This window comes from Protobothrops mucrosquamatus, unplaced genomic scaffold (genome assembly GCF_001527695.2).
Source record: "Protobothrops mucrosquamatus isolate PMUCROS unplaced genomic scaffold, P.Mucros_1.0 scaffold1394, whole genome shotgun sequence".
NCBI classification, from domain to species: Eukaryota; Metazoa; Chordata; class Lepidosauria; order Squamata; family Viperidae; genus Protobothrops; species Protobothrops mucrosquamatus.
In genome coordinates this window covers 388,939-398,898 of record NW_015387580.1, presented here as the reverse complement: position 1 = coordinate 398,898, position 9,960 = coordinate 388,939, and positions in this window count along the sequence as shown.

The following is a 9,960-nucleotide window of genomic DNA, read 5'->3' as shown; positions in this document are numbered from 1 at the left end:
GGAGAAAAGGTGGCGGAACTCAAACCTGGCCACGCCCTCATCAAACCCTAGGACCGCCCCTTTAGAGAACAGGAATGCAAGTAAAATTTGGGAGGGGCTATTTCCGGTGTGGGAGGGGCTATTTCCGGTGCGGCCGGCCCGGAAAAAGGTGCCGGAACGCGGTTCCGCCGCGTTCCGGCTGAAAAAAAGCCCTGCAGGTAGTCCTCGATTTACTGTACAGGTAGTCCTGTTGAGCCCAAAATGTATGTTGCTAAGTGAGAAATATAAGTGAGTTTTGCCCCATTTTACGACTTTTCTTGCCACAGTTAAGTGAACCGCTGCAGTTAAATTAGCAATATGGTTGTGAAGTGAATCCCCACTGACTTTGCTTGTCAGAAGGTCGCAAAAGGGGATCACTTGACTCCGGGACTTGACAACTGTCATAAATAGAACCACTTGTCAAGTATCCAAATGTAAATCACGTGACCATGGGGATGCTGCAACAGTCGTAAGTGTGAAACATGGTCATAGGTCACTTGTTTCTGTGCCATTATAACTTCAAACAATCACTAAACGAACTGTTGTAAATCAAGGATTACCTGTACTGTCATTTGACAGCGAGGCTGTTTCTGAAGAGACTCCTAGCTTTGTTTTTTTTAACGTTTGGCAATATGTTAGGAAGTGCAGCAAGCTTATGGCGCCAAAAAACACAATTTCAACGATGGTGACATCCAATTGATTTGTCAGATTACACAATAAAATTAATCGACTGAAAAAAAAACTCACTATTAATTGGTGGAACATTTTTAGATGCATATTTATATTTACTTCATGCTTATAAAATGATAAACACACGTTTAAATGAGGCAATTTCCTTTTTCTTAGCCAAAGGAATGGTGTTTCTCCAAAGACCAAAATATACAAAATTATTTCTTATTGCTCTTGAGTGCAAGACACCTTTTCCTATTAGTCTGAATGATGTCTCATTTTGTTCAGAATCCTGGGATAGAAGTATGATTTTCAGAGCTTTGCCCTGTGTGTTATCTCTGAAATTTTCATAATTAAAAAGTCCCTACTAGAAACTTGATGTAGGTAAAAGTACAATAGCTGGTTTTCAGATAATATAAATGACTTCTAGTTTATAAATAAGCTCACATTTACGCTAACATTTTAATATTGATTTGTGTTTGGAAATCAAACCTGGATGTAGGAAACATATTTTCATCCTTGTAAGGTTATGATGAAATAGACTCCCTGTGCTCTTATTAATTTACCAGCTGCTTTTTCACTGAAGTTCAGAGTTATTGTTCACTAAATCTAGATTCTCTTAAATATTCTCATGAGACAGCACTGAAGAGGCTTATTTTTCTAACAAGGAAATAAGATTGGGAGATGAGGTTAATGGATTGAAAGTTCAAGAAGAAATATATAGTATAGTAACCTTACACATTTTAAGTACATTGTCATGAAGCTTATCAATTAAAGCCTTAAAATTATTTGCTGAATTGTAATCTTTTTGGTACCTTCTGGATAATGTTAACTTCTAGTGATGGCCTAGACAAGTTCCTGCAGTTTTCTTGGAAAGATTTCAGAAGTGGCTTGCCATTCTCTTGTTTCTAGGGCTGGGAGAGACTGACTGACCCAAGATCACCCAGCTGCCTTTGGGCTTAAGGCAGGACTAGAATTCACAATCTTCCAGTTTCTAGCTTGATGCCTTACTCACTGTGGCAACATGGCTCTAAATTGTAATTTCTGAGAAAAAAAAATCTCTGCATGTTTTATCTATCTTGTCTTTTCTGCTGCAGTGCCTAAAAATACTATAATTTCTCTTGAAACCAGAAGACTGGTTTTTAATAAATAAACAGCATAAGTTAGTGGATTATGTGAGTTTTTCTTCTCTTGCCAAAGAAAGCACTACTGATTATTTTGGCCATGGAGCCCTAATGAGTGGGAGTGATTTTTCCCTTGCCATATTTATGTCAGCAACTTACAGCATTCTGTTTGAAAGAGAGAAAAATATAGCAAGGCTACAATTCTTCATGGATAGGGAAATCACATATCATAGATTAGTATTTTATACCACCCACTATTCAGTACAGTATCTCCCTCCTGTACATATAAAGGGAGAATACATAGACATCTAACATATTAGGTATTCAAGGATAAATGACATCTATTTCACACTGCAGATATAATTCCTGTCAAGTGAGATCCTGAATTTTGCTGACCTAACTTTAAGCATCTAGAACACGGGTGTCAAACTCGCCATGTCACGTGACGTGTCGTGACGTATCACGACTCTTTTTGCATTGCCGGCAATGGGGTGGATGCAGCTTCGGTATGATGAAACCGGCCCGCAGGCCAGCAGTTTGACACCCCTGATCTAGAATCATTTTGTGTCCAGCTATGAATCAGTTATAATTTTCCACTGATGGCAGGTTTTTCTTTATTGAGCCTTCCATCCTTCCGAGATCAGTAAAATGAGGACGCAGATTGTTGGGGGCAATATGCTGACTCTGTAAACCGCTTAGAGAGGACTGTAAAGTACTGTGAAGCAGTATATAAGTCTAGGTGCTATTGCTATTGCTTATATTCTTTGCTTCCTGTTATCACTGAAAGTTCAGAATATATGCTTATGTCTTAAAATTCTTGCTCTCTTAACAATTTAATAAGATTAATATTTTCCAGTCCCCAGAGGTTGCACATTTTAAGGAACAAAATTACACCATTAGGTTAGCAGAGACTCAAGACACCTGTTTCATCTTTTGATGGATCTCAAATTCCCTGTGCAAAATTGGAACTACTTAACTTTTGGTATATGGTCCTTCTTTGCCACACAAAGCCTGATTTTAAGCTAATAAAAGTTGGTCACCACCTATCATAGCATGTAGCATAAACCTTATTTTCCCACAAAGAAAACTAGAAGGGAAAGGAAAATATATGTTTTTAGTCACAATTCCTCATATCACTCTTCCTTCTTCTTCTTCTTCAGGTAGTTCTAATCATGAACATTTCCAATATTTGCCAGTCTAGAATAAAGGACAGTTATGTTTCAAGTACTACGCATTAGTGTCATAAGTGCACTTTATTTTTCTGTCAAGATTATGTTTCAGTTGTGCAAAATGTTACATTTCCCCAGTTCCAGCAGTGGATTTGTAGCTATCTCTACAGTCTGTGTACGTCGTTGTACATAATGTGGTTGGGTATTGCTTGTGTCATGAATGCTGACAAGAGACCTAAATTCCCTTTCCCTCATTACCTTTTGTGACACTTAGTAACTTGTAACTTAGTAATATGTTTAATAACATATAGGCTGTGCCTTTCTATCATTCTACTAATTCACCACTGACATTCTGGTGTGCTTACTGAGCCTTTAGAAAAGAAGGGCCATTCTTTTTCCTCCCACTCCCCTCCATCTTTCCACACAGACATACAACTCACAGGAATTTATCATTTTCTTTTTCTTTTATTGTGTTCCTTGAACTTTATGTGCTTTCATTATCTTTTATACATTTAGATCTATAGTAAATGTACTACATTTTCATGAGACTAATTGGGCCCCTCATTCCTCCACTTTACATAAAAATTGGATATAGGTTATCTTTCCAGGGAGATGAAGGCTAATCATCCAGATAAGCAGAAGGGTAAGATTTGAAAAGCCATTTGAAAGCTGCTCTGTGAAGTCCTTTCCTCTTGAGCCTAAGATTATGTGGGTAAATGTAATATAACAATTCTTGGCTGAAATGGCATTAGGTTACCTGCCATGTGCCAAGATTAAATTCTTAGATCCTGGCATGTGCATAAGTAGCTTCAACTATATTGTTGGAAGCAATACATGAAAACTGGCATCTATTCTAATTTTTTATTTAAAATTAACCTTAGCTGAAATAAAATAGTAAGATCAGCTAGTCATTTCTATACAGCTGTGGCATAACATAGTTAGTGGTTCTTAAATTGGTGGTGATGTGGGCATATTCTAAAGATAATGGAGCAGTTTGTAATTGCTTGTTTATGAATCCAAGATCCAGTTTGGGACTGCCATGGACAGGATGGTTGTATAAAACAACAGGGTCTGGCTTTTCTGGAGAGGCAGGGTGACAATATTATTGGAGTCTGGGAAAAGGGGTGATTGGATCAAACAGTAAGAACCATTAATATAGATGCTGTCATTGCTTTAATTCAGGGGGGGGGGGAATGTTATGTAGAACACAATGAAGACTAAAAGTTTTATATATAGGAGCTTCCTAAACATTTTGTTAAAGTGGTCTATAAGTAAAACTTCCTAATTTAATCTAAATATTCTCCTTTAGACCATGCTATTTTTAGTGATCTTGTTCGTTTATTGCTTTTGTACAAAATTAATGTATTGTTTTAATGTCTTGTAAGAAATCTCACTAATTTCAGTGATGCTTCATTAAGTACAAATAAAATTGCACGTTAAGAGTGCAATAGGATTTTGATACACATTCTTCCTCTTTTAATATATCTATCTCATTTCTCATCCTCTCATTGTTTGCATCTCTGTTGAAATTTATATTCTTCCCAGTCACTTGTTTTCCCCACATTCTCCAGTAGCTATCAAAATAGTAATATCTTCTACATTCTTGAAATTGTGTTGTATATGTCTAAGTTTATAAAGATGCAAAAAATGAAAAGAATAAGAAATAACAAATGAGGTCTCAAAAGAGAATATTAAAAAAGCATATGTGTTAGGAAAAAGATTCATTTTTTTAATGACTTAACCATTGATGCAAACACAATTTAATCCTTGTAGCTAAAAAGATACATCATTAATCCTTTTGTTTTATTACTAAGAATTGTTATATATCTTCTCCTAAATCTGAGGAAAATGTTTAATTAATAAAATAACCCAAATTAGCAAAGCTGACACCTATCTTTTCAGTTCAGAAGTTATTAAGAAAGGTTTAAAAGGTTCAAGCTTCTACAGCCTAACATTGACAAACTGATTAATGTCCTGATTTAATACATTATGGATTATGCTTTAAATACTCTGCATCCATTGTAGATGTGGTAAATATAACTAAAATACTATAATTTTTAAGATAGTATTTGTTCTTGGTCTGTTCTTTCCGATACCCCGAAACAGTGTCTAACATAATACTCTAGTAAGTAGGTCCTTTTAGTGCTGATTCTGATATGGACAAAAATCACTTAAATTCTTGCATTGTGTACTCCAGTGCACATCCACACGTCTCCATAATAGGGGCTAATAATTCAATAATTCATTCTTGAATGAAATGTCCTCATAACTGAACCTTCTCTTTACCAGCATCCTAGAGCTGCTAAACTTTTCATTTATCCAATCCATAATTGTTAATAATTGTGTTTATTAGCTTCTCCCACCATAGGACTTGCTATATACACAGTGTGTAATATCGTGGGGATGAAGTAAAGCTTCAGGTTAGCCCAACTCCTGTTGACTGTTTTCTGTTGCTGTGGGAAGCGCTCTCCTCTTAAGTCAAGGAAGAGCCTATTTTGGATTGGAATATTCAGACATCAGGCATCTGTCTGCATGATGCCTGAGTGGTGCTTTACCAAGTACAGGTCAGACATTATATGGCTCTTTTGTCATGTGTGACTACTAGACACATAAAAAAAAATGCCAAAACTTACCTGGTCTTGGATAAAATGGGGAACTATTTTCTAGCACCTATCAGCCATCCCTATCGGCAGTTCCTAGAGACAACAAAAGAGAATACAAATAGACAAACAAAAACAAGAAAGATGAGCAAGTAAAAAATGAGCAAGAATGACAAGCAAAAACGATAGACAGTTGCACAAGACAGTCAAGTGAAAGCAAAAAAAAGGCAAATGAATGAGAGTAAGTGACAGAAGTGCATGAATAACCAATACAGCAAGCATGAGAACTGGTGAATAATAAGAAAGACGTGATGGAGAAAGATGAATGAATAGAGAGAGTGTGCAAGTGATAAAATGAGCACTTGAGCAAGAAACAACTTGAGAGACAGACAAGCAAATAAGAGACAGATGAGTTAGACTGAAAAGTAAGAAGGATAATCCACAGATCACCCATGGGATACAGGAGGATTTTTTGAGTAAAACAGGATAGATGGAAAGCTCCCATTCACCCCCTGGATCAACTAATGGTTAAACTCTAGATAGACACTAGTCTAGCCATAAATCAGACCTTACCTCTTCTCCCAACCCCACGTCTCATGTGAAAGAGAGTGATTGGCAGATGTCCTTATTTCCTGCATGAAATCCACAAAACACTGCATATTAACTTCCTCTCAGAAAGCTGTTAGGCCAGCACCATCTACCTCCCAGTTTACCAAAGCACAGGAGAAATAGTGGTTGATGGAGATTTATACAGACTTACTAACATGCAGTCTCATGGCTGGAGGAAAGTCTGTTAAACTGGCAATCTGAATGTGCCTTTATATTTCAAGATAGGATTAAAAAAAGATGTTTGTACATTTTGGGACTCATTCTTTTTTGTGGTCCCTATAGGTAAGAGATAGGATTTCACAAAAAGTGTGGGTTGGCTTCAGAGTTGTAAGCACATTTTCTTCTTTTGTGGTTTCAGAATCCTTAATGTTCTAATCCTTTAATATGAAGTGAAATATTTTGAGAGAGGAATTTTGAGTTTGTAGAAAAAAAATATCAAAGATTATTTCTTAAGTTTTCCAACTCTTCATCATGTTCTGGCTTGGCTAAAGTTCTTTTCTTTTTTGGTCTAGAAAATTCATACAAATAGGTGAATTAATTTTTTTTCAGCTGTAATAGATGGCTAGTTTTTTTTCCCTTTAGTTAACTGTACAACACTGGAAAGCACTAAAAGCATCTAAATTAATAGATTGCTATGTTCTAGCCAACCTAGCAGTTTGCAAGCATGCAAATGCAAGTAGATAAATAGGTACCACTTTGGTGAGAATGTAACAGCGTTCCGTGTGCCTCAGCGTATAGTCATGCTGGCCACGTGACCATGGAAGTGTCTTCGGACATGCTGGCTCCCTCGGCTAGGAAACGGAGATGAGCACTGCCCCCTAGAGTCGGACATAACTGGACAGGAGAAATCTTTACCTTTTGATAGGAGAATATAAAAATTAGCACTGCTTGTAAAATTATTGTGTTTACCCAAAAGGAAGACAATCCTGCATTTAAATCAACCCCCCAAAACAGAAGAGCAGACAGGGATAACAGTGATAAACCGAAACACAAATCCTATCTGGTCTAATGCCAAGCTTTTTTTACTTTGTCTCATTTTCGTAGAGTTCTTTTTTTCATTAAGAAAGAATTAATATCCCCCTTTCAGACATTTCATCATCTTTTAAATAAAAGCCTGATTCAGGCAATTAATTCGTCTCTAGTACTCACTTTGTGAACAGAATTAAAAGGGTCCTCTCCTCAATGAGTGTGGTTGCTTGCAAATTTACTGATGTGCATTAAACATACTCCAGTACAAAGGTAATTATTTTAGAGATTAAATAACATCTTTTCAAGCAAATGTTGTAGTTTATTTGTTAAAAGCCAACATAACTCAAGCAATTATAAATATACATAAACTATTAATTATGCAATAGTTTATTTCAAGCAATTGTTTATAAAGTACTTTTTTCTAATGTATAGTAGCTAATAAAGCTTTGTGTTTTGAAAATTATTCAGAAGAAGTGGTTTGAATCTCATGTGAATACATTAGAATTCCCCTGTAAATTAAAGCACTCAAAGCTTTTTTCAAGCTTCTACTTGACCCTGAGAAGAGTTGGTACTCTTCTAATGAATAGAATCATTAAAGTAATCTTTAATAAAGCTCTGAAAGCAAAGGGATCTGCTTTCAAACTTGGGAAAATAGTAAATAAATGAGAAATTCTATGTTCACATGAGATCCAAAACACTTTGTCCAAATCATCTTCATAACATGCATATGTACTATTTGTACATATTATGTACTATTTTCTCATAATGCTGTTTATTTATAGAGATAGTTGAAATCCAAATTTGATTGGATTCCCCCTGAATTAAAGGCCTTTAAAGAGAAACATTAGCAACACAGAATTAGGTGTTGGAATGGATATGGAAGAACTCTCATAAAAGGCAACTTTTGCTCACTGATTATTAATCAGGATTAGTGTCTGTACTTCATCTTTCAACTGAATATTTAAAGATCGAGAATCTAGAATGACCATGGACTCAGCTGTTTTCACAGCCACTGCCTGAATCAGTGGCTTCACATCAGATAAAGCATAAATATTCTCTTGTTAGGCTTGACAGTTCAGTGTTTTTAAGCTTCTCAATCTACTTACACATTTGGAATTTCTTGGTTCAAGAATTAGCTGTGGATGCATGTCAGGAAACTTCCTTATACATGGCCTCGACTCAGCCATCTGAGAATTTTTTAAAAAATAGCCACTATGGGTGGTTGGTAAAAAGGCAAAGTTGTGAATACAAGATCAGCATTTGAAGAATTTGAATCTCCAGTGCTTGAGACAGAGTTGAAAGTCAACCTTTACAGTAACTTCTAGATTGGTCTTCTTCAGATTAAGCCTCAGAAGAGTTTAACATAGATAGAAGTTCTACCCCAAATTATTTATAAGGCCATTTTGCATTCCAGCCACTGTGTAAAAGGACTAGGACAGTGATGGCGAACCTTTTAGAGACTGAGTGCCCAAACCCACTTATTTATCATTGGGTGCCGGGTGGGCGTGGCCACTGGGTGGGCGTGGCTACAATGGTCATGGCAGACTGGGTGGGCATGCCTAGAGTGGGCATGGCCACCTTGATGTTGCTCGTGGGGAGGGACGCCTGTGGGGCCAGGCAGGGTTGGAGGAGATCCAGGGGTCTCTGGCAGGTGGGACGGTGGGCAGGAGGCTCGTCCTGCGGGGTGAGGTGAGGTGAGGGAGGGGGCAAAGCAGGGGTTCCATTGCCGCAGGGCAAGGCAAGGTGAGGCAGGGGCTGGGATGGCTGCTGCCTGACACCATCGCCCCCCCACACACAGCGAGCACATGGGGGCCAACTGTGTCCGTCAGCAGCCATAGCCTGCCAGCCCCTCAACCGGCACAATCTGGGGCTCTGCAGCCCGCTGTGAATACCGGGCCAGCTCTCCAGCAGCAGGTGGAGTAGGGGAGAGAGGAAGCATGTGATGCAGACCGTCGGATGCACCTATTCTATCCCATCTGTTTTTGCTTGCGGTTGGAGAGCAGGTTGCTGCTGGTCATCTCCTTGGCCCCCCTCACAGATCTTGCCCTTGCCCGCACGTGGAGCCTGTTCCCCTCGCACACCTGACACACCTTAGCCCTGTCTCGGGCCCCCGCCACCAGCAGCTCATGCAGGTCCATTAGGCTACCACCGCTACCTGGAACACCTGGCCCGCCCAGCACAAAGGAGGTAAAATGGCCGGCTAGGAAGCCCCACTTAGAGGTGGTAGAGCACGCCAACGTCCAGCAAGCCAAAGGCCACCCCAAGCAGGGAAAGCCAGATCTCCATCGGCGCCATGGGCCCCCAGTCCCAGCTAGGCTTGCGTGCCTCCCCCCATCTCTTCTGGGCCTGGGCAGCCATGATGCCAGTGGGGATCTGGCTTTCCCCGCTCAGGGTGGCCTTTTGCCTGCTGGCCCTGGGCGTGCTCTACCACTTCTAAGCGGGGCTTCCTAGCTTACCGCTTCACCTCCTTTGTACTAGGTGGACCTGGAGCTCTGGGCAGCAGCCTAGTGGACCTGCGCAACGTGGCTGTTTGCCACCGGCCGTGGCCATTTGCCGCCTTGCGTGTCGCACCCAATGCTGCTGCAATGTGGCTTGGCCGAAAGCAGCCGTGGAACAAGTGGAACAGGTTCCCCCCTCACCTGCCCATTCAGCTACAGCTTTGGTGGCTCTGTAGGCAGAGCTGCAAAGTTCTCTTCTCTGACAGAACAGAGAACTTCGCAGCTCTGCCTACAGAGCCACCAAAGCAGCAGGTGGAGTGCTGGAAGCTCAGGGAGGGAGGGTGCTGAAGTGGGCAGTCGGGCC